The 20,636-nt window shown below is 34.7% G+C and overlaps 1 pseudogene; it reads left to right on the forward strand.

The window, feature by feature from the left end:
- LOC106460186 overlaps window positions 1-20,636 on the forward strand; it is a 161,824-nt pseudogene that overhangs the window by 66,880 nt on the left and 74,308 nt on the right.

Genomic DNA, 20,636 nt, shown 5'->3' on the forward strand with positions numbered 1-20,636 from the left:
CCTCTGCTATATAAATGTAAGATTTCATCTTTTTAGTTAGTGATTCAGCTTTTTTTTGTGGATTAGCTGGAATCAAATCAAGAAAGTACGTCTCGAGAGAAAACAGTAAATGATGGTGAAACTCTTTTTATTCCTTACTATAACTTCTGTGTGTATATATATATATAATATTTGTTCAATGGTAAGTTTAGTGTTAGTGGTGCTTCACTTGTTAAAAAAGTTCTTCCCTTATTTTTCTCTCAACATTTGTTACTTATAAGAAAGAGCTGTGCTTGAAATAAACTTCAAGGTTATAACATCTGTATTACTTAAGGCCTAGTATTTTACTGAACTGATCATTGATAGGCCTTTTTACACGAATATCCTCCGTATACATCCATGAACTACTTTGAGGGTGGGCATAGCCTTTGGTTAGCGTGCCAAACCATGTCTTCGAAGATCCATGGTTTGTGCCCCTTTACCCCCCCAAAATAAATTGCTCTTTGCACTTCGGGTCCGTGGAGTTGAGTTATAAGAGTAGCGATTAAATCCCACTATTCGATTAGAGAAGCACAATAGTTGGCGGTGGGTGCTATTGACTAGGTGCCTTCTTTAAAAGCTATCGGGGACGGCTAGCGTAAACACTCCTCGAGCAGCTTTGTACGAATATTCGAAAGAAATCAAACCGAACTACTTTTTTATGTATTGTTCACACGTTTGCCTAATAAGATACAAAACAATAATTTAATATCATTGTTTGGAAGATATATATACATTTGCTAGGAGTTATTTGATATAGATTTACTTATACATAAGAAATACGCTTGCAAAAAAAGATCGTTAAAGTCGGAGTAATGGACCGTGGAACGATTTATTGTTAGACTTAGTAGTTATGTGGATGGGGAGGTTGTTATCGTTAATCTCGGCAGAGATAATCTCGCTGACAGCAACTAAGGTTTCCAGCAATAGGTCTAATTTACAGAAACTTTCTATTTTCCTGAACTTTGTCCGAAGAATTCCGATGCTGCCTGGTTACACTTGAGTTTGGAAGCGGTTTGCTTTCATTTGAGACGGAATTTTGAAGCCCTTTCTAGGAAGATAAAACAGTAATCACTATGAAAGAGACACAGCATATTTGAGCATGTGTCTATAATATATTTTTTTGCGAAACTCTGGTTCACCCTCAGAGGATTTGAAGTATATTGTATATGCATGTGTGTGTGTATATATGTAGATATGAAAGTAGGATATGTTGTTTGCTGAAGCTCTGTTGCTTATTATGTGAAAGTCCTACGTTTCTTAGTGTGATACTCGAAAAATGTGTATTTTTGAGTATTTTTTGTTTCCAGAGAATATATAATGTAGTATAGGATATTTTGGGTTTTCAGGAGGGATCACTGATGCTCAATCTATGGTTCGTAAACTTGTCATGAACTAAAGGTGTTGCAATCGAGTTTAACGCATACCAGTTGATGAGGAGCGACATATTTTATGATATTACGCATAAGAGGATGTATGTTTACAGACTATGAGAAATACCTTATAAACTTCGTCAGAATAAATTAACTCCACAGTTGTTTTATGCTTCATACAGTTTATTTTAAATGAAACGTACCTTTTAAGAGTCACGTGACGATTAATTTCAAAATGAAAATTAGGTTGGGCAGAATATCTTTCTATGTGATGAAATTTGGGATATATTTTGGTTCCTAAGAAAGTTGAGACCATACTTACGTCAGCGTAGTTGTAATAGTAATGGTTACTGAGAACGTTTATGTCTATAAAGTGATATTAGTAACTAAAAAAGTATTGTGTAATATTAACAGTATTAGTTACGTTACAGTTTATAATTCTTGAAGTAATAGTATTGACTATATAGTACTTATAGTACAGGTTTGTAAGTAGTGCTAGTGCTATAAATTACATGAAAGTATGTAGGGGATAAAAATCAGTGCTATATAACATTGATGAAAGTTACTATAGAAACCGAGAGGTGTATTATGAGATTAACAAAAAACTATCACCTGCCAGTTCATGTCATTATCCTTTAACTCGTATATATTAGTTTTAACGTATATTTTGTTTCGTATTTAATATACCATAACACTTCTCATACAACGTCTTTTACAGCAGGTATTCAGTACATATTTTATCGAAGCAGCACAGACACTGTACTATAGGTACCTCCCTAGTGCTTTGGCATAGCACCTGCTCCATTTCTAGTGGCGGCGCCATAAAGAAGTGTTAGATATAACGATTTGATAGTGGACTTTATTAGAACAATTTTTGTTTAAGCAGTATTTCTATTTATACAAATCGAAAAATCGAATTCTGAATTTCGAAAGTTTAGAACTACCTTTGAATTCGTGGCTAGAACACGAACCCTCCAATTAACCCTAGTTTATTGTATATGTAATAAAATGGATGATTTACTAATGGTTAATATAAGTAAGACAAAAATAAGATATTTGCAATAATCCTTATATTACTGGAAAGCTAATATTTGTGGTGTGTGTGTGTGTGTTTATATATATAAAGCAGTGTTGTCCATCTATCTGTCTCTCTGGTATCATGTGTTATTGGAGGGACTGACTAAGCCAATTTCGATTAACTTTGTAAAGGGAGGGACTCGAGTAACTCCTCCAGATATCGAGTTTAAGTGGATTAGCAATTGATGAACGGTTTGAGTAATTTCAATTTTACCACCATATAGTGCAGAAGATATGTGTATAAATAGTGAAGTATTCTGTATTTTATCACAAAAGCATGGTACTTGTCACATTGGAGTGTATATGTATGTAATATGACAGTGAATTTAAGATATGGAACCACATTGATATCACTTCCTTTTAGCCGTGGCGGCCATTTTACAAAATGGTGGCTTATGATACTTGTTTTCTTTGCATTTTAATTGTGACCACTAATCATCAATCTAATAATGATTTTCATCTCACTTGGACACGAAATGATAGATACGTAAGGATAGGGTTGTAATGTAACAGACATTAGTATCTCCAATTACAGATTTTAAAAGTAAATTTAGAGAATTCACTTTGCCTCTGTATATGTGCCCTTTTTCTTTTGATAGTTTGTTCAAATGAGCCATTAGGAGTTCTCATTAGAATTCAACTGATAGTTTTATCATATATGACTACTGGTGCTTAAGTTTTTATTGCTTGTTTGAAAGTGTATTTTTACATCACTGAGACTATTTAAGCATATTATTTATTTATTACCTACATCGTCAGGTGAAATTATACCTGCTGCACTATTAGTGCTAAATCTTAAAATAGTGGAAATGGGCAGCCCACATCCTAATTTACAACATTACTTTTTAAGCCTGGCACTTGTATAAAATAGTAATAAAGAAACCTTACGGAAGTGTTACCCTGAGTTTGTAATGACACTAGGGAAAGAAAGAAAGAAGCTACTGGCACTATCACATTATCTTCTTCACACAAGGTGTACATTATCACATTGTTTACATATAACTGAGTCCATCTCTATAACTCCAGTTCTTTGGCGTGTGGTAACAGCTTGGTGCAACAGGTGTTAAAGAGAGGGAATGCTGTCATAAGTGATTTATGGCTGAAAGTAACTTGATGAGATGTCTTCCATTTTATCTCCCATATTTCGGTTGCTCTCTCTTTGCCCTTTGTAGAGTAACCAAGTAGTTGATCTCTCTGCTCATTGTTATTATGTTTTCGGTTGGATTTATGTAAGCTTCATTTATTAAGTTAGTAGTGACTTTTATGTATGCAATAAATCATTACACACCATAGTTACACACAAAAATGTGATTTTCTAATATGGGCACTGAATGACATCCCCCCAATATATGTATTCTGTATTTTTCAGGATTTTGCTGATTTTCATTTTCTGTGTCTACATAAGTAATAAACATCGGTGATATAAGATTACAAGGAGGAGATAATTCTACTACCTTAAGCCTATTATGTTTTGTAACCGAAATTAGCGTAGAGTGTAGATTTTCATAACGTTTTTTTTTTCTAGAATTTAAGGCAGGTCTTATATAACGTCTGGCATACGTACCTCACGGTATTTGAAGGATATCTGAGTATATATATAAGCATCAAGTGTGACATTAATTACATTATAGATCACACAGAAATGTTTAAAGTTAAATGGCATTCCTCAAATACTCTTAAAGCGATAACAAATCACCCCTTTTGACTTTCATTTTTAGTTATGCATTTTAAATATCCGTTTAGCTTTTATTGTTCATTAATTGGTCAATTCTGATAGTGAACCACATTTTCCTAGACTTCATTTCGGTCGCAGATAGTGAATAATTTGAAACATATAGTGAAAATACTGCTTTTACCATCCAAATTAAGAGAAGACATGATCAATTTTTACACATTCGTAGTGAAAATTCTATTTTTACCATCTACATTAAGAGGTTTTGTCATAACAAACTTTCCCACATTCAATCATCTCCCTCCAGTGGCACAGCGGCATGTCTGCGGACTTGTATCGCTATAAACCAGGTTTTGATACCCATAGTGGGCAGTGCACGGATAGCTCATTGTGAAGCCTTGTGCTTAACTACAATGAAACAAACAAATTTTAACTAGTTGTGTAACCAATTTTACCGATCTACTTTATATCTGAGAGCCACTACTGTACAGTGTAGATGTAGTAGTGACATTTGAATGGTGGTCTCACATTCTCTAGACATCAACAATGCAGAGATACCCGTTCAACAAGTATCGCGTAAACTGAACCAGCTGGTAACACACCAGTAACAGAGACAAAGCTCTTGCAGTGCCTGCGTACGGTTTATTCCAAAAGTAACTTTACATACTTTTTTTAATGGGTTTTTTTTAAATGGAACTGCTTCCCATTTTTTGTTCACAGTAAAGAAATTCCCAGCTGGCCTTTTTTTAATGTATTTGTTTTTATATAACTTTCTCTATATTTTTGTACTGTAGATGGCCTTTGAAGTGTGAAAGGTTAAGAACATGAGAAGCTTGATTCCACAAGAGAAAGTAATGTGATGTGTATCGTTAGCTTCACACCAAAATACAGACTATTTTGAAACATTACTTATTGTAACTCTATTTTCGTTTTTTACCTCTCTTGAAACGTTTATTTGGACTCACTACAATACTTGTTACTATATACACTCCATCCAGCTATACGGAGATAACATCAAACATAACTAGTTTTTCTTTCCTTTCAAAACATTCTGTGTAATTTCAACGATTCTGTATAAGCTACACGCAGTCTATATTTTATCAAATGGTGTGTTGCTTAGCAACCGCTGTATTTCGTTACTGTAGCAGGTATTGAAATAGTATGCCAGAACGCGGTCTTTATACAGGAGTTTCTATGACTGCGGTGGTTTTTATAGACCCGTTGTCAGGGTAACTGGGAGATTCAGACGTACCATGCCAGGTCCAATGGGATTCTTCTTCAACAGAAACATGATTACAGTTTTGTAAAAGTGCCTAAATAGTTGATAAAAATATATTACCAGTAACCCTGTTATCGCTGGAATGCATTTTCTTTAGGTTAGAAGTTCAGTAGAAATGATAGATAATTTCCAAGTTAATAGTAAGTTACAAAAGAAGACATAAAGGGCACGGCTTATAGTAAGTAATCACATCTAGCTTTCATGCATAACTCAACATTTGTGAACTAGACTCACTGATACCGAACTCATTTTTATAGATGTATATCCATTCTGCTAGGATCTATTACGATCTAGTGTTAATATTACCATATATATAAATTCACATAGTCTCGTCAGTTACTTGTTTTCATTATTTCCCACATTCAGTAACTTGGATCGTGCTCGCATTCAATGCTATGATTACTCATAATTTTCTAAACCAATCCCAAAACAGAGCAAGCAGAGTTCTTTCTCACGTTTACTGTTACGTTCAAATCTAGCTTCCACTATGTCCAAAGAATCTGTATATTGTCATCATTCGAAATCTTCCCTAAAGTTGTTAGACGTCATCAAATGGCAGTCGGAATTGTTACAACATACTCATTATCAGGCTTGGACTTTCGTGTCATGTAGCTGTTTTCTCAAGACTCGCAGTATACAGCTTTCGACTAGATTTATTTCATCTTCTTCCTGCTCTTGCACGTTCCAGTGGCCTATCCAATAAATTAATCCTGCAGGCTACAGTTATGTCGAAAGCTTACCGAAGGATGTTGCTATTGTTATACCTCGTAGCCAAATCCCGAGTGACTACATTCAAGACTTCTGTAACACAGATGCGCTAATTTTCAGCATAGGATTGTTTCTTATACATATATAGGTTTAAAATAATTCTTTTATTTTCTTCTCAACTGCTTTAACGATACAAAAACCATTCAGACAAAACTTCTTAACTGAAGAAGGAAGAAAAAATATGAATGCCCGTATTAAAGATAGAAGGAGTAACAGGTTTGTAAGATGACGCACTCTAGAGAGATATATAGGTAATAACTGTCACGACACTGCCAGGAACGAACCTATCTAAGACATCTCCACAGGCAACATAACTTTATGCAAATTCTGTGTACGTTGTTACCGTAGCAACCGTCACTGAAAATGTACTGTTGACAGACAATCTATACATGCTGAAATAGTGATTTATTTTTTTAATTCTGTTATGACAAGCTATTTATCATGTCTAAACTGTATTCTCCGACTATTGAAAGCAGAGATATACGCAATCTGCGCGCTACAGGTGTTAACAATACACGTGGGAGAATAATTGCTAACAGTGCATTAAAGTATGCCGGATAAAAATCGTGTTATTTTAACTGAGTTTGTATAGTATTAAAGGTATTATTGTGTTAATGTTATACACGCTAACAGTTGTTCAGCAATACTGGTGTGTTATCGACACTGCTTGGCTATGTAATAGTATAACCCACACCACAAAAGTAAGATAAATAATACATAAAGCTCGTGGTATAATAACTGCAGTTACTTATGATCACATGGCTAAGTGATAAAGTAGGTATAGCTGTGATAGTGCAGTGCATGCCATATGGAAGACATTCGAACACCAGGGGAACCATTAAGTCGATTTGTCAACATGTGCTTATCTTGCCATGATGTAGAACACGCGGACACACTAAAAGTTCATTATAATATTGGCAGTCGGCACAGGATTTTCAAAGACGAAATATATATATATATATATCTTTATGGAATCCGATGATCTTGTATATAAACCTTTGATCTTAATGTATTTTGCGTTCAATTCCTTCTGTTTTCTTGTATTTTTATTTGTGAAATAACTAAAAACAAAAACTGTTAATATCGACAAATCTAGTTCTGTTGTTAGCCTTATGTTCCAGAAGCAAGATACTATGGAAGTCAAATGCCAATATTACCCGTTTTATTGCAATAAATAATAGAGTAGGAAACTTAATACGAGATACGGGTTAATCTTAATGTCTGAAAACTCTAATAATTTTAGGGTTAAGATACTATAAACCAAAAGCACTTTCTGTGCCGATTAAATAGAATGTTAAACTATACAGTAACTTAGTTGTAATGTGTTTTAAGTATGAAATATGTTGTTAATTTTATGGTTAAAGGTCAAGTGACGTATTACTTTGCAGGTATATAAAGTGCGACTAACATAATAAAACATGTTAGGAAAAGTATGTTTCATTATCAATTTGGGATATCTCAAAGGAGTAAAATGAGAATTTAATACACAACATGGTGGTTCTAGTAAGTTGTAAAAGTAGAATATCTATAATAAGAAGGAACATTTAATATACAACATGGTGGATCTAGTGAGTTATAAAAGTAGGCAGGAACGTAATAAAAACAGTATTAATATACAATATGGTGGACATAGTAAATTGTAAAAGTAGGCAGGAACGTAATAAAAACAGTATTAATATACAATATGGTGGACCTAGTAAATTGTAAAAGTAGGCAGGAACGTAATAAAAACAGTATTAATATACAGTATGGTGGACCTAGTAAATTGTAAAAGTAAGCAGGAACGTAATACAAACAGTATTAATATACAATATGGTGGACCTAGTAAAAGTAGGCAGGAACATAATAAAAACATTTTAAGTTATGATAATATTTTATACATTTTTCGTTTTACATCATCGATTTTATTGTTTAGTGTTATAATTCTATAAACGTTTGGTGTTATATAAAAGAACCAGAAATCATGAATGTCTATTAAATTGTTGTCCTAAATTAAACACTGTGTTAAATTCGTCGTGCTGATATTGTAAATAGTTACAATAGAATTTGAAACTATAATGACTTGAAGGTATACACTATGTAATGAGCCTGGCATGGGCTGGTGGTTAGGACGCTCGACTCGCAACGTGTGGATCGCGGTTCCAATTCCATCATGAATATGCACGCCATTTCAGTATTGTGGACGTTATAACGTTACGGTCAATTCCACTATTCGTGGCGATTGCAACATGTCTCCACCACACAATCCCAACATAGCCGATTTTGACACCACAGAAAGGTCGTGAAAAACACAGAAAATGGTTAAGTCAAACCTTTTTGTTTGTCAATGTGTGTTGCCTGTAGAAAAATATATTTGTACTAAATTACACGTAAATTGTTCGAAACAGGGCTAAGTTATTGACCAAAACCCTTAAAATTATGGGTTAATTTAACCTTTTAACCCCCTAAAATGACCAAAAATAGGCATATCCGACATTTTTGTATGTATATGGGACATGTAAAAACGTATCTTTGTACCAAATCCCATGTAAATTGGCCGAAATGCGGTGGAGTAATATTTTGCCCCCCTCCCCCATATAATTATTAAAAGTGAGCAAGTCCATCATTTTTGTTTCTAACTGTGTGAGACCTGTAGAAAAGTATCTTTATAGCAAATTCCATGTAAATTGGTGAAAATATGGCCGAGTAATTGACCCAAATCCCCAAAATTATACTTTTTTTGTGAGACCTGAACCCCTAAAAAAACTCAAAATGGGCAAATCCAACTTTTTTGCACGTCATTATGTTGGGCACATGAAAATTTATATTTGTGCCAATTTTCACTGCTTTAAATATGACCGCATGGGTTGTTTGACCACATAAAAATCCTCAAAAAAGCATAAGTAAAAAGAATGAAAATGGTGTCTGGGCATATTAGACCAAGGTATAACACTACAAAGCTTCTTACCAATCTGGCAAAAAATGAAGGAATGGCGGTCGATTGAAAAGCGTTTGGAAGAAGAAGAAAGAAAATAGGAACAATAGAAAAACAGTATGTCTCTCTGAAGATACATAAATATAAACATTTTGTTAATAACTTGTAACAAATAGAATGTTCATATCCAAAGGGGGTATGTATTTTACGAAAAAACAGCTAAAAGACTTAGTCCTGATGATATAAATGTCAACATTTGCAAAACGTCTAACACCTATCTTCGTGTTTAACTAGTATTCCTTTTAACTATTTTACTTGGATTTTGTTAGAAACTTATTTTATTTCTTATTGTATTTCGATGATATTTATCTAAGGGGATGTTTGATGGGGTTCACACAGATCCTGTCTTATTCGTTTAGAGAAAAACTTAAAAATGAACGGTATTAAAAAAGCAGCTGTTGACGTATGATAATTAAAAAAAAAACTATTATTAATATTAAAAAATACGAAAGTTATGAACAAAATCAGATCTCTTGGGTTGATGTTATTGGTTGTCTTCTAGTCTTATTTGTATAGTAGTAGATATTCTGCTGTTGATGAAGTAATCCATCGTGAGAAAATCCAGTAGGTAGACAGTCTAACAGGCGCAGTCGTACGGAAACTCCCTGGAGAAGACCGCACTCAGGCTCTAGCTAATGGCTACATAATCCAATTTCTTTTCTTTTTTTCCACTGCAGTCGTCCTTGCCGCTTAAAATGTATGCTTTCTGTTTGGTCCGTTACCAAGGCAACACTGTGGAAATTTGTTAAAGCTGAAGTTCTTCCTAAGTAAGTTACGTATATAAATTCGTCAGTCATGTTCGATATTATTCACTATCAAATCAAATTAACACTTTATATGTTAACAGTTAATATTTGGGCCCTGCATATCCAGGTGGTTAGGGCGCTCGACTCGCAATCTGAGGGTCGCGGGTTCGAATCTCCCGTCTCACCAAACATGCTCAGCTATAGGGGGCGTTATATTGTAACGGTCAATCCCATTATTCGTTGGTAAAAGAGTAGCCCAAGAGTTGGCGGTGGGTGGTGATGATAGCTGCCTTCCCTCTAGTCTCTCACTGCTAAATCAGGGACGGCTAGCGCAGATAGCCCTCGTGTAGCTTTGCACGAAAGTCAAAACAAACAAACAAACAGTTAATATTTAAGTACGTGCACATTTTCTGCCGTTTATAAATAGAAAAGTACATGTTAAAAATTTAGTTTTAAAGTTTGTTTAGAAGAACACTTGTTTCTAAATGTATTTTTTTATGTTTTTTGTAATGCTGTAAGAAATCAAGAAAGTAATCATAAGAAACATGTATTATGATGGACAATTTCATCACTATGTCCAGTTCCACGTCATATCACTAAACCTTACGTACACTTACGGAAGAGACTGGAAAATAACCACAACTGATCATTTACACCTCTCTCTTTTCAGATGTACACGAGAGGAAAACGATTGCTTCCAGATAAGGCAGTCAAATAGTCCGTTTCCTGCTTTTAACCTTATCTCCCTAGACTTTGTGGTCACTGCTATGTTTCACTACTTGCATTAATGAAACTTTCTGAAACCTGACTGTTCTTGATTGGGTAATTGGCTGCAATGAAATGGAAGTTGATTGACGTATAGATCCTGTAGTATTATGTCTATGTGGTGTCATCATCACGTGCTGGAACAACCTTACCGTTGTGACAATAGACTGTGGTTCATTAGTTGATTTTATTCATGCACATACAAAGTTGTGTACGTTTTGTAAGAGGGATAGGTTTTAAACAGACTTGAGCACACTATTTAAAACTACCGAACCTAACTGTGCTGCCACCTGGTAGCTCAGCCGTACGTCTAAGGACGTATAACGCGATGGGCAGATCACATATAAGCCAACGTCTAGCTTTGTGCATAAACACAAACTGACTGGGCTTTATATATATATATATGTGTGTGTGTGTGTGTGTGTGTGTGTGTGTGCTAATTTTGCATTAAATTAAAGCGTGATAAATGCTTCTAGCTTATTTTTAATTATCATTAAAGATTATATTCGTGTAGTAATTCACTGTAAATGCGTGTTTTTTGTTTATTCGAAATCTCTTGGTAGCTTGTATATCGCTAAGAACTTGAAACTGTTTCACTTATTTGAATATTAACAACCCTATATATTGGCCTAGCCGACACTACTTTTAACACCAAAGTTTCTTTTTGAAACAAAATTATACAAACTTCAAAGGTTACCTCTAATGAACCAGTTAACGAATGTATCTTCATCCATGACGTGTCACCCCTTACACCCTTTTATGACTCATTCTAAACAGTAAACCTGCACTAATCAAGACATAAAAAAGTTGAATACAGCCACCCTGCCTTTTTAACAGTAATATCAACTTATTTAAGTAGCGGTATTCTGTAAACCAATAAACATGCCAGCGAAGATCCCATGCTTCAGCGTTACCGATTGATTTAAAGGTAATTAGACTCTGTAGGAAGGTTAATGAGAATCATTATTTGCCTTTCCCATAAACGTTCTGGGCTTCTGACTTCCTTTACGTTGGTAAAGCTCAAAATGCTAATACTCTTAATGCATCAAGCACCTGTGCCCATTATTACATGAAAGACGGGGCAAAACGAAGCTGACAGAGGATACTCAAGTGCGTTTACACGTGGCCATTCCTTTCTAATTATACCATATGCTTAGTCTTGCACTTCGCAGTGCTGAATTTTGTTTTTGTAGTACTGAAACTGCCACAATATTACGGCAGCCTACTTGTTAATGAATGTGTTTGCTTGTGTGTTCATTCCTTTCATAATAAACAACTTGGGATAAAATACTGTTAACAAATACTCCTATTGAGTAAGTTTTGTTACGAATTGTTCTCTGAGTTATATTAACATGATACATATATTTTTTCTTCCCACTGACATTTGTGCTCTTGTTTCTTCCACCGGGTTATATCCGAATGCCATTTGTCTACATTCGTATATCAAGTCCGACTCGCTCAAAATAATTATGGTCAACGCCATTACTGAGTTATTTTTAATCAGCCAATAAGTTATTTTTATTTGTTATATGTTGCTTAAGCCAACAAGAATCACGTTTGACATGTTTTAAAAGAATGAATTAGTCTCATCCAAATGAAGGCACACGTGAGAAACCAGTGGCATTTCTTCGACTTTCTAAGGCTAAAATTGGCAAAAGTGATTATTTTATACCTAATTTAACATTTCTGAGAAACAATGTTTTTCTATGCAATAATCGAAGGAACTGTTAGTTCACTTTTATACAGAAGACGCATGATTAACGCTATTTCTTTGTCAACTGTTTCATTCTAAATCAAGGTAAAAACTATTATATATTTATGTTGGATATGACCCTCAGCTAACACTAGTTCTTTCTTCAGCTAGGCCAAGCTGTTAGTGCCGCACCGTAAGTTTGTTTTGAATTTGTTGATTTACGTAAGTGGCTATTGGTGCTGTCATCTGTTATATTCTTGGCGATGTTCGCTCACTGGATAGTCTAAATACACAAAATCCGGTTCATGTTGTACATTGGTTTTACTTTAGATGCTCTCCGCAGTTCCTGTTTGTTGCTACTTTATTCAACACCAGAACACAGTGTGATAAACCGTATTTTTTCTGTACATTTCATTCGCATACGTTGCCGGTTGATATGCGTTCATTTTGCCGCTGCGATCATGTTCTTACTCCTAGGATAAACTTTGTTGAGTAACTTTTGCATTTGATTTTCTTTTCGGATCATGTTATAACTTTAGTTGTTAAGAATGCTTTTAGCATTCGTATTGAGATAAGTTTTGACACTTGTGTTTTTTCTTTTAAAAGTCTTAAGTGTTGTTTTTTAATGTACTTGGTCAAGTTTTGTGTCTGTAGTGTTCAACTTTTTATCTATTATTCGCACAGTGTTAATAATTTTTATTACGTACACATGTGATTGAAGTTAGGAGTCCATTACTTTGATCACGTTTTTTTACTCGTGAGATGACCAGACTTTGCTCTGTTGAATATTTTCTAATGTTTGGTGTTTCACCTTGGCGTTATGACCACGTCTTTGTGACTAGAGAGATCGAGGGAAGATTGGTGATAGTTTGTGTTTCTCGTTATGTTTTTAACAACATGATTAACCATTTCTCAACTTCTGTCTCATATGAACATGTGCAAAAAGAAATAAAATGGAATATTTGTTGCTATAGGTTCTTGCCTGAAATATTTGAAAAGTAGAATAATCAAACGTGAATTGCATTCTTTGTGGAAATTAATCTGGAATATATTAACATTGAGATGACGAACTGGAATGGTAGTTAATTATCTTTCATCTCGTATACATTTATTAACAAGGATGCTTTTTTCGCTGTAGAGTACACAATATTACTTCATTCTCTTAAGTAAGCACACATTATCGTGTAATTAGTATAATAACAAAAGAATAATGATAACACAAGTCTGCGAATTTAAACTTCATAAAAGTTGTTTTGGTTTTCATAACGGATTTTCCATAATTCAGCTTCGCAGATTTCGAAAATAATATTAATTTTTTTTCTATCATAAAGATTTTTTTACAAATCCTGAAGAAAAAAACTCTTACTTAGATCAAATTATTATTTCGTTTACCACAATGAACATTTTTTATTATTATGTTTAACCAAACTACAAACAAACGGAAGAAAATAGAAGAACATTGATGTCAAACGAATATGCATCCTCATTCATCATGATTTATTTTGTGAACTCTACGTATTTTAGTCTCAAAACTACGTGTTATGGTCTTTCTTTTATGTATTGCGTTATGACGCAATTTTTGTGAAAAATCTGTACGCGATGGGGAAAGAAATGGATATCATTTTCAGATTTACGCTACAGGAATTACTGTAGAACATGTAAACATTTCAAGACAGCAAAACCATCGCAGGCCTGTGTTATTAATAGCGGAAATAAAGTGAAGTAATAAAATCACTGTAATTACGAATCTGAAATAGCACTTGAGGATGAATGTTGTTGCCATGCGCTTTATACTGTTTCTGTATCTAGCAGCGTAATATGGCCTGGTGGTTAGGGCGCTCGACTCGCAATCTGCGGTTCGCGAGTTCGAAACCCAACACTTTACATGCTTACCTTTCCAGCCGTGGGAGCGTTATAATGTGACGGTGAATCCCACTTTTCATCGCTAAAGAGTAGCCCAATAATTGGCGGTGGGTGGTGTTGATTAGCTGCCTTCTCTTTAATCTGTGACTTCTAAATTAGGGACGGCTAGCGCAGGTAGCCCTCGAGTAGCTTTGCGCGTAACTAAACAAACAACTTGTATCTACCTAGATATGAGCAGTATTTTATATCTGTTTTGGTTGTTTAGAATATTTGTATATATTTTTACGACTGAAATAATAATAATTGTAGTCTTGTTGCATAAGAGATGGGTAGTGTTTGATGTAGTCCGAATTACTAATATTTTACTTTCTCTTTCTCTCAGAAGTCCCAACTTGGCAAAAATACATTACAATCGAGCTGTTTTAACTTGGTCAAGAATGCCGAAAAACTGAATTACTTTAACATTGGTGATTTTATAAGAAAAAATCGAATATTGTCCTGAAGTATATTTTCTTCATAGGAAACAAAATCAACTATGCTTTTTGTAGATAAGAGTGATCGAACTTGTGTGTTTCTAAGTATCCATTACCGATCTAAACTGTATGTGGTCGAATAACTGAAGTTAGACAAAAGTCTATATTGTTCGTGTTTTTGCGTGCGTGTTCTTTATTGTGGGGTATCATTATTGGAAGGACACTGCTTTGCCATACGATCAAAACTGAAGTACCAACTAACTCTATTTTTTCTTGAGTGACTAAGGTCGATTTGCATTCTACCACAGTCAGGTAATGATGGCAGTTTTACGAATTATTCGAGAATGTTTTTTGTATCTTACTGGTAGCGACTAGCTAGCAAGGCAGCCATCATGAGTAATCCGTTTTCTGAAGTCAAGTGATATCTGCACTCTAATTGTATGGACTTCTATTTGCTACAGGAAGTAGGGGAGGGAAAGGAATGGGATTATGGTACTTAAAACTCTCTCGCATGTTCCTGTCTTCCAGCAACAAGTAATTGGATGAAACATGGAGATGTCCTGGATATCAGCTAAGCAGATTTGTCGCTCTGCATAGGTTACAGTTTCACTTGGTAGAATTCCTTCGAAACCCATCCTTGTGCTGCTTGTTACAGTCAGAGAAAGGTGAATCATAAGGTAGTTGATACGTAGGAGAAAATTGGGATACTTATAATAATTAGGCTTGAAACTTTAACGATCAATATTTATTTGTTTTTTTCGTGGTTTTACTTTATCTCTCAGGATAAAATCAGTTTTAGTGCATGTCGGTAGTATTGTGTCAATGTAAATTCTTAAAATAAAACCAGTCATTGAAAAGATGAAACATTTCAGAATTTTCGATTACTTCGTGAAAAACACACATTAATTTGTGTTAAATTATGTTTGAAGTAGTTATGCCCTAAATGATGCTCACTAGCGAATTGTATAGTAGACAAATGTCTTGTCTGATTGTAGAAGTTTGTACACTCTTCGATAGGGGACTCTTAAGCATATAAAAGTAGAAAGCATAAAGGTTGGAACCTGTATCGATTATTGATGGTTAAATATCTAAAAATAGAATAATATACACGAAAATTATATTTGCTTGCCTTTATCGAAAAGTTTATGACTATCAAACTTGGCATGTGCATTGTCCACATGTCGTGATAGCGAGTTGTTAATGTTATTTTCCGCGTGTTAAAACCAGTATTAGAAGGATTTCAACCAGCACCTTTGCTTGTGGTCATTGTGATGCAATTATGATGATAGGAGATTTACATTAGAGTTTAAGGTATTTGCTCTTTCACATATTTCTCCACTAGTTTTATGGTCCGTAATGCTAACGAGTAGATTGGTAGTGCTATAATGGTTAGAAATGTGTTTTTTTTGTTGTTGTTTTTTGAGATTAGATCATCAAATCATAGTTGAATCATGGTAAGTGCAGAACTGGTTAAAGAGCCATTGTGAGCAAGATTTCTTCGTGATATGGCCATTTACCCATAATAGAAATATCATTTTTCACGTGTTTTTAATATAAGAATAATAATATATGAATTCAGTTTCGATGTTTTTATTCGTTGTTGTTAATCAGAAATGCACATGTAATTTAAAATCTTTCAAAGTTTCTATTTTTTTTTATTGATCTTGCTCTGAAAAAGTTTGTTTTAATTTTAGAGGTCCAACTGAAAGTCATCGACCATGAGGAAACGGGAAAGACGGTGGATAGGGAGCTTCCCCTCTATGTCTTGGTTATTACTTTTGGTTCTATGGACATCAGCTGAACAAGTAAATCTAGTGAATACCAGTTACCCTATCTTTGACCGTCAGGGCTTTTTAGGTGAAAAATTTGAACACCTGATAGTGAACAAGTTCACAGGACTTGTATACGTTGGCGGGGTCAACAGAATATATCAATTAACCCCCAAACTGACTTTAAAGAGCACAGTTATCTTGGGGCCTAAGGAAGACAGTCCATTTTGCCCAGTGACGCGAGTGTGTTCTGGAGTTGACAAGAAGAGCACGGATTATCATAACAAAGCCCTTGTCATTGACTATGAACAAAGTAGATTAATAGCTTGTGGAAGTCTTTTCCAAGGCGTGTGCACAGTCCACGACTTGGAAGACGTGTCTATTTATGATACTCCAGCCAACGAGTCTGTGGTGGCTAATAACGCCACAGCGTCCACGGTGGCCTTTATAGCTAAGGGTCCGACCGATACCTTTCGTAGAATGACCAATGTTCTTTACGTCGGTGTGACTTTCACTGGAAATGGACATTACCGGTCAGACGTACCAATGGTAAGCAGTCGTAGTTTAGATCCTGATAGTATGTTTACTATAGCTGAGTCGAAGGTGACCACTGGAACTAAAGTTTCTGTAAACAGTCTTGCGCGGGCCATCTACCCAATCACTTATGTGTATGGGTTTGAGAATAAAGGTTTCTCGTACTTCGTGACTGTTCAGAAGAAGAATACTGACAGACCTCGTCCGTTTCTGTCTAAGCTTGTTCGAATCTGCCAGAACGACCCACACTATTATTCTTACACCGAAATTCCACTGGTCTGTCGATCTAACGATGGAACAGACTATAATCTGGCTCAAGCTGCTTTTGTAGGTCAACCGGGCTCCGACCTAGCTGTATCATTAGGAATCACCGCTCAGGATAAGGTGCTTTTTGCGGTTTTTGCGAAGTCTAAAGATGAAGCCGACATTTACAACAAACCCTCTATGAACTCGGCTCTCTGTGTATATGCTCTGTCCGCTATCCACCGCAAGTTTATCCAAAATATTCAGAATTGTTTCAATGGTGTTGGAGATAGAGGGCTAGACTTCATCAACCCCAGTCAACCTTGTCAGCTGACAGTAAGTAGTTAATATTTGTGCTTTTATATGGTTAATGTTTATTTCAACTAGAAATAAACTGAGATTTGATTTGCGTGTCACTTTTACAGTATAACCATTAATCTTGTATGCTCACTTTTACAGTATTACCATTAATCTTGTATGCTCACTTTTACATATTACCATTAATCTATGTATGCTCACTTTTACAGTATTACCATTAATCTTGTATGCTCACTTTTACAGTATTATCATTAATCTTGTATGCTCACTTTTACAGTATTACCATTAATCTTGTATGCTCACTTTTACAGTATTATCATTAATCTTGTATGCTCACTTTTACAGTATTACCATTAATCTTGTATGCTCACTTTTACAATGTAACCATTAATCTTGTATGTTCATAATTTCCTTTCTTAAAGTAATTTTTGTAAGCTTTTTCAGATTTAAAATTTTTACTTGCTTCAGTGCGTAATACAATGATGTACCGAAATTTTTAAGTGTTTAAACAATTGATCTCATTTCAACTAAGTTTCAAGGAGTTCTGTATTGACTAATTGTTAATGGTTTAATAATTTTTGGAACAAATATTTATTGCAATTAATGTAATTTATCATTCAAGTTTTGTTTTAAGCAGTAGGTGATTATATTTAACTTTGGGTATGTGCACTCATTATTTTCGTGTAAAAAATTCCAAATTTTATTTGGAAGACATTCTTAGAGTTTGTTTGTTAAGCACAAAACTACACAATAGCCCGTCTGTGCTCTGCCCGTCAAATCTATCGAAACCAGATTTTTTTGCGTTAAAAGCCATCAGACTTGCCGCTGAGCCATCGGGAAGCTGGTTTAGTAAACTTTTTTGAGTGAAATTTAGCCCACCTATCATAGTATGTTTACTTCTTCCGATTCGAACGTCATTTATAAATTCCACACATTCACTAAACATTCCAATTTTGTAAGAAAATCTAGAGGCAAAAGTGATAGTAAAATACAGCAGAGGCGTCTGAACTGGAGGTGCTGTAGCTCTTTTTTACATATTTTCCTTGTATTATAGCAACTGTATTTTATTATTATATTAATTTTCTGGGTGGGGGTGGTGGATCTCTAGCCACCTTGCAACTCTTTTCTACATTGTATTTTTTTTATTTTAATTCTGAAATCATTGCATTCAGTTCCATGTATGTTGCACATGAGCGGTAGTTATTGATAATTACGTGTGTGTGTGTGTGTGTGCCGGTATGGATATATTCACAACAGAAAATGGCCTTTTGTTCTTTCAAGCTCTTAGTTACAGCAGAAAAATATAGCGCACTTAGTCTGCATATTACTTTATTAGGACATGCATAATTTGTATTTATTTTATATTGATAAAACGGTTGTGGTTGGAAATTCATACAGCTAACTAGATATTACTTTTGTTTTCTGGAGAATGTTTCGAAACTATAAAACCTTGCCTATGCTTTTTTTTTTTTCATCTTCTTTTTTCCACAACATGTAAGTTGTAATAACTAATCATTTGGGGAACTTGTACCTGAAAGGTCTTGTACATTATGGAATATATATATAATTGGTAAATAAGCTATATGTATTTTTGGCGTGTGACGGTTTGGAACGCTGTAAACAAAGTGAATTGTCAAATTATCAGTTGTATGCTCGTCAATTTGTTCATCTTCTTTTTTTTTTTACAATGATGTACACATACTTACGATATGGCCTTTTTTTTTCTTTGTAGTTAATCGTAACAAGACATTATATGTCTTTTCATATAGTTATTGTTTTATGCTTTATAAAAGACTTTGTTTTGTTTTTCCCCCGGTCGATTATTCAATTTCCGTTAATAGTATTTGTCAAATCTGGAGAAAACGTGTTGCATGACGGACATCATTAGGTAACTCACCTAACGTGTTCTCGTGTACTGCTCTTTTGCTGATAACCTGTAAAAGTTGGCAGTTTTCGAATGAGTTCTGCTCTAAAGGTGAGGGTGACATTGTGTGTGGTGCTTACCTTGTTGATTTATTATTGATTAGTAGAGTGAAGGTTATATTGCCCGTGCACTTATGGACTTCAGCCGTACGCGATGGCTGACTCTGGGCATCATTAATTTTATTTAGGTGTCAGTTTACCTTTGATCGTTTGTGGCAAAGCTTTTTTTTTTTCTATACAGGATAAAGCTTGTAAAAGTCTACCATATTTGTGTATCCTAGACAGTGTACTTTTATAGACCACTCTATTTTATTTAGGTGTCAGTTTACCTTTGATCGTTTGTGGCAAAGCTTTTTTTTTTTTCTATACAGGATAAAGCTTGTAAAAGTCTACCATATTTGTGTATCCTAGACAGTGTACTTTTATAGACCACTCCATTTTATTGATTAGTAGTGGAACAACTATTAGGGGAAATATAGCGTATGCACAAACATTTCATTTGTGACAAATTATCCTCGGAAACGCTACCAACCAGTCATTTACAAAGCCTTATGGTTATTTCGTGGCTGTATGTCGACTTTTAAATTTATTGTCTTTGTGTTCCCATTGGCTTTCATAAGTAAGCATATTAAGTTATAGTTTCAAATAACGTTATACTAAACTTTTATTAGCTGATAAATCATGAAGTTTTTAGCATTTCTTATCTTTAAGCTATAAGATGTATCTAGTAGCCATGTTTTATTGTTTTACAGCCATTGCAAGTTCAGTTGTTTATTAACAAAAGCAAACATATTTATGTGATCCAAAACAACTTGACATTTCTAGTCCCTTATCCTCTCTACTTCAGAGAACGAAGAAACAGAAGGGCAGGAATGCGCATGCGCAATTGATCGTTTTGCTTTTGCATAACGAATCCGGCCGGTTAGTTACGTGCGTAGAATTAACACATACACACAAAAAAAGAAGCAGCAATCTGTACATGTAAATAAACAATGTTGCACAGGAGTAAACCGTAATTAATAATGCAGCACTTGTCGCCCGTTTAATCTAATAAATATGGCATTCTTCTGAAGTTTTCCAGTGGCTCAGCGCTAAATCTGAATATTTGTAAACGCCAAAAATCTGTTTTCAATACCTATGGTTGGCAC

This window comes from Limulus polyphemus, unplaced genomic scaffold (assembly GCF_000517525.1).
Source record: "Limulus polyphemus unplaced genomic scaffold, Limulus_polyphemus-2.1.2 Scaffold725, whole genome shotgun sequence".
Taxonomy (NCBI): domain Eukaryota; kingdom Metazoa; phylum Arthropoda; class Merostomata; order Xiphosura; family Limulidae; genus Limulus; species Limulus polyphemus.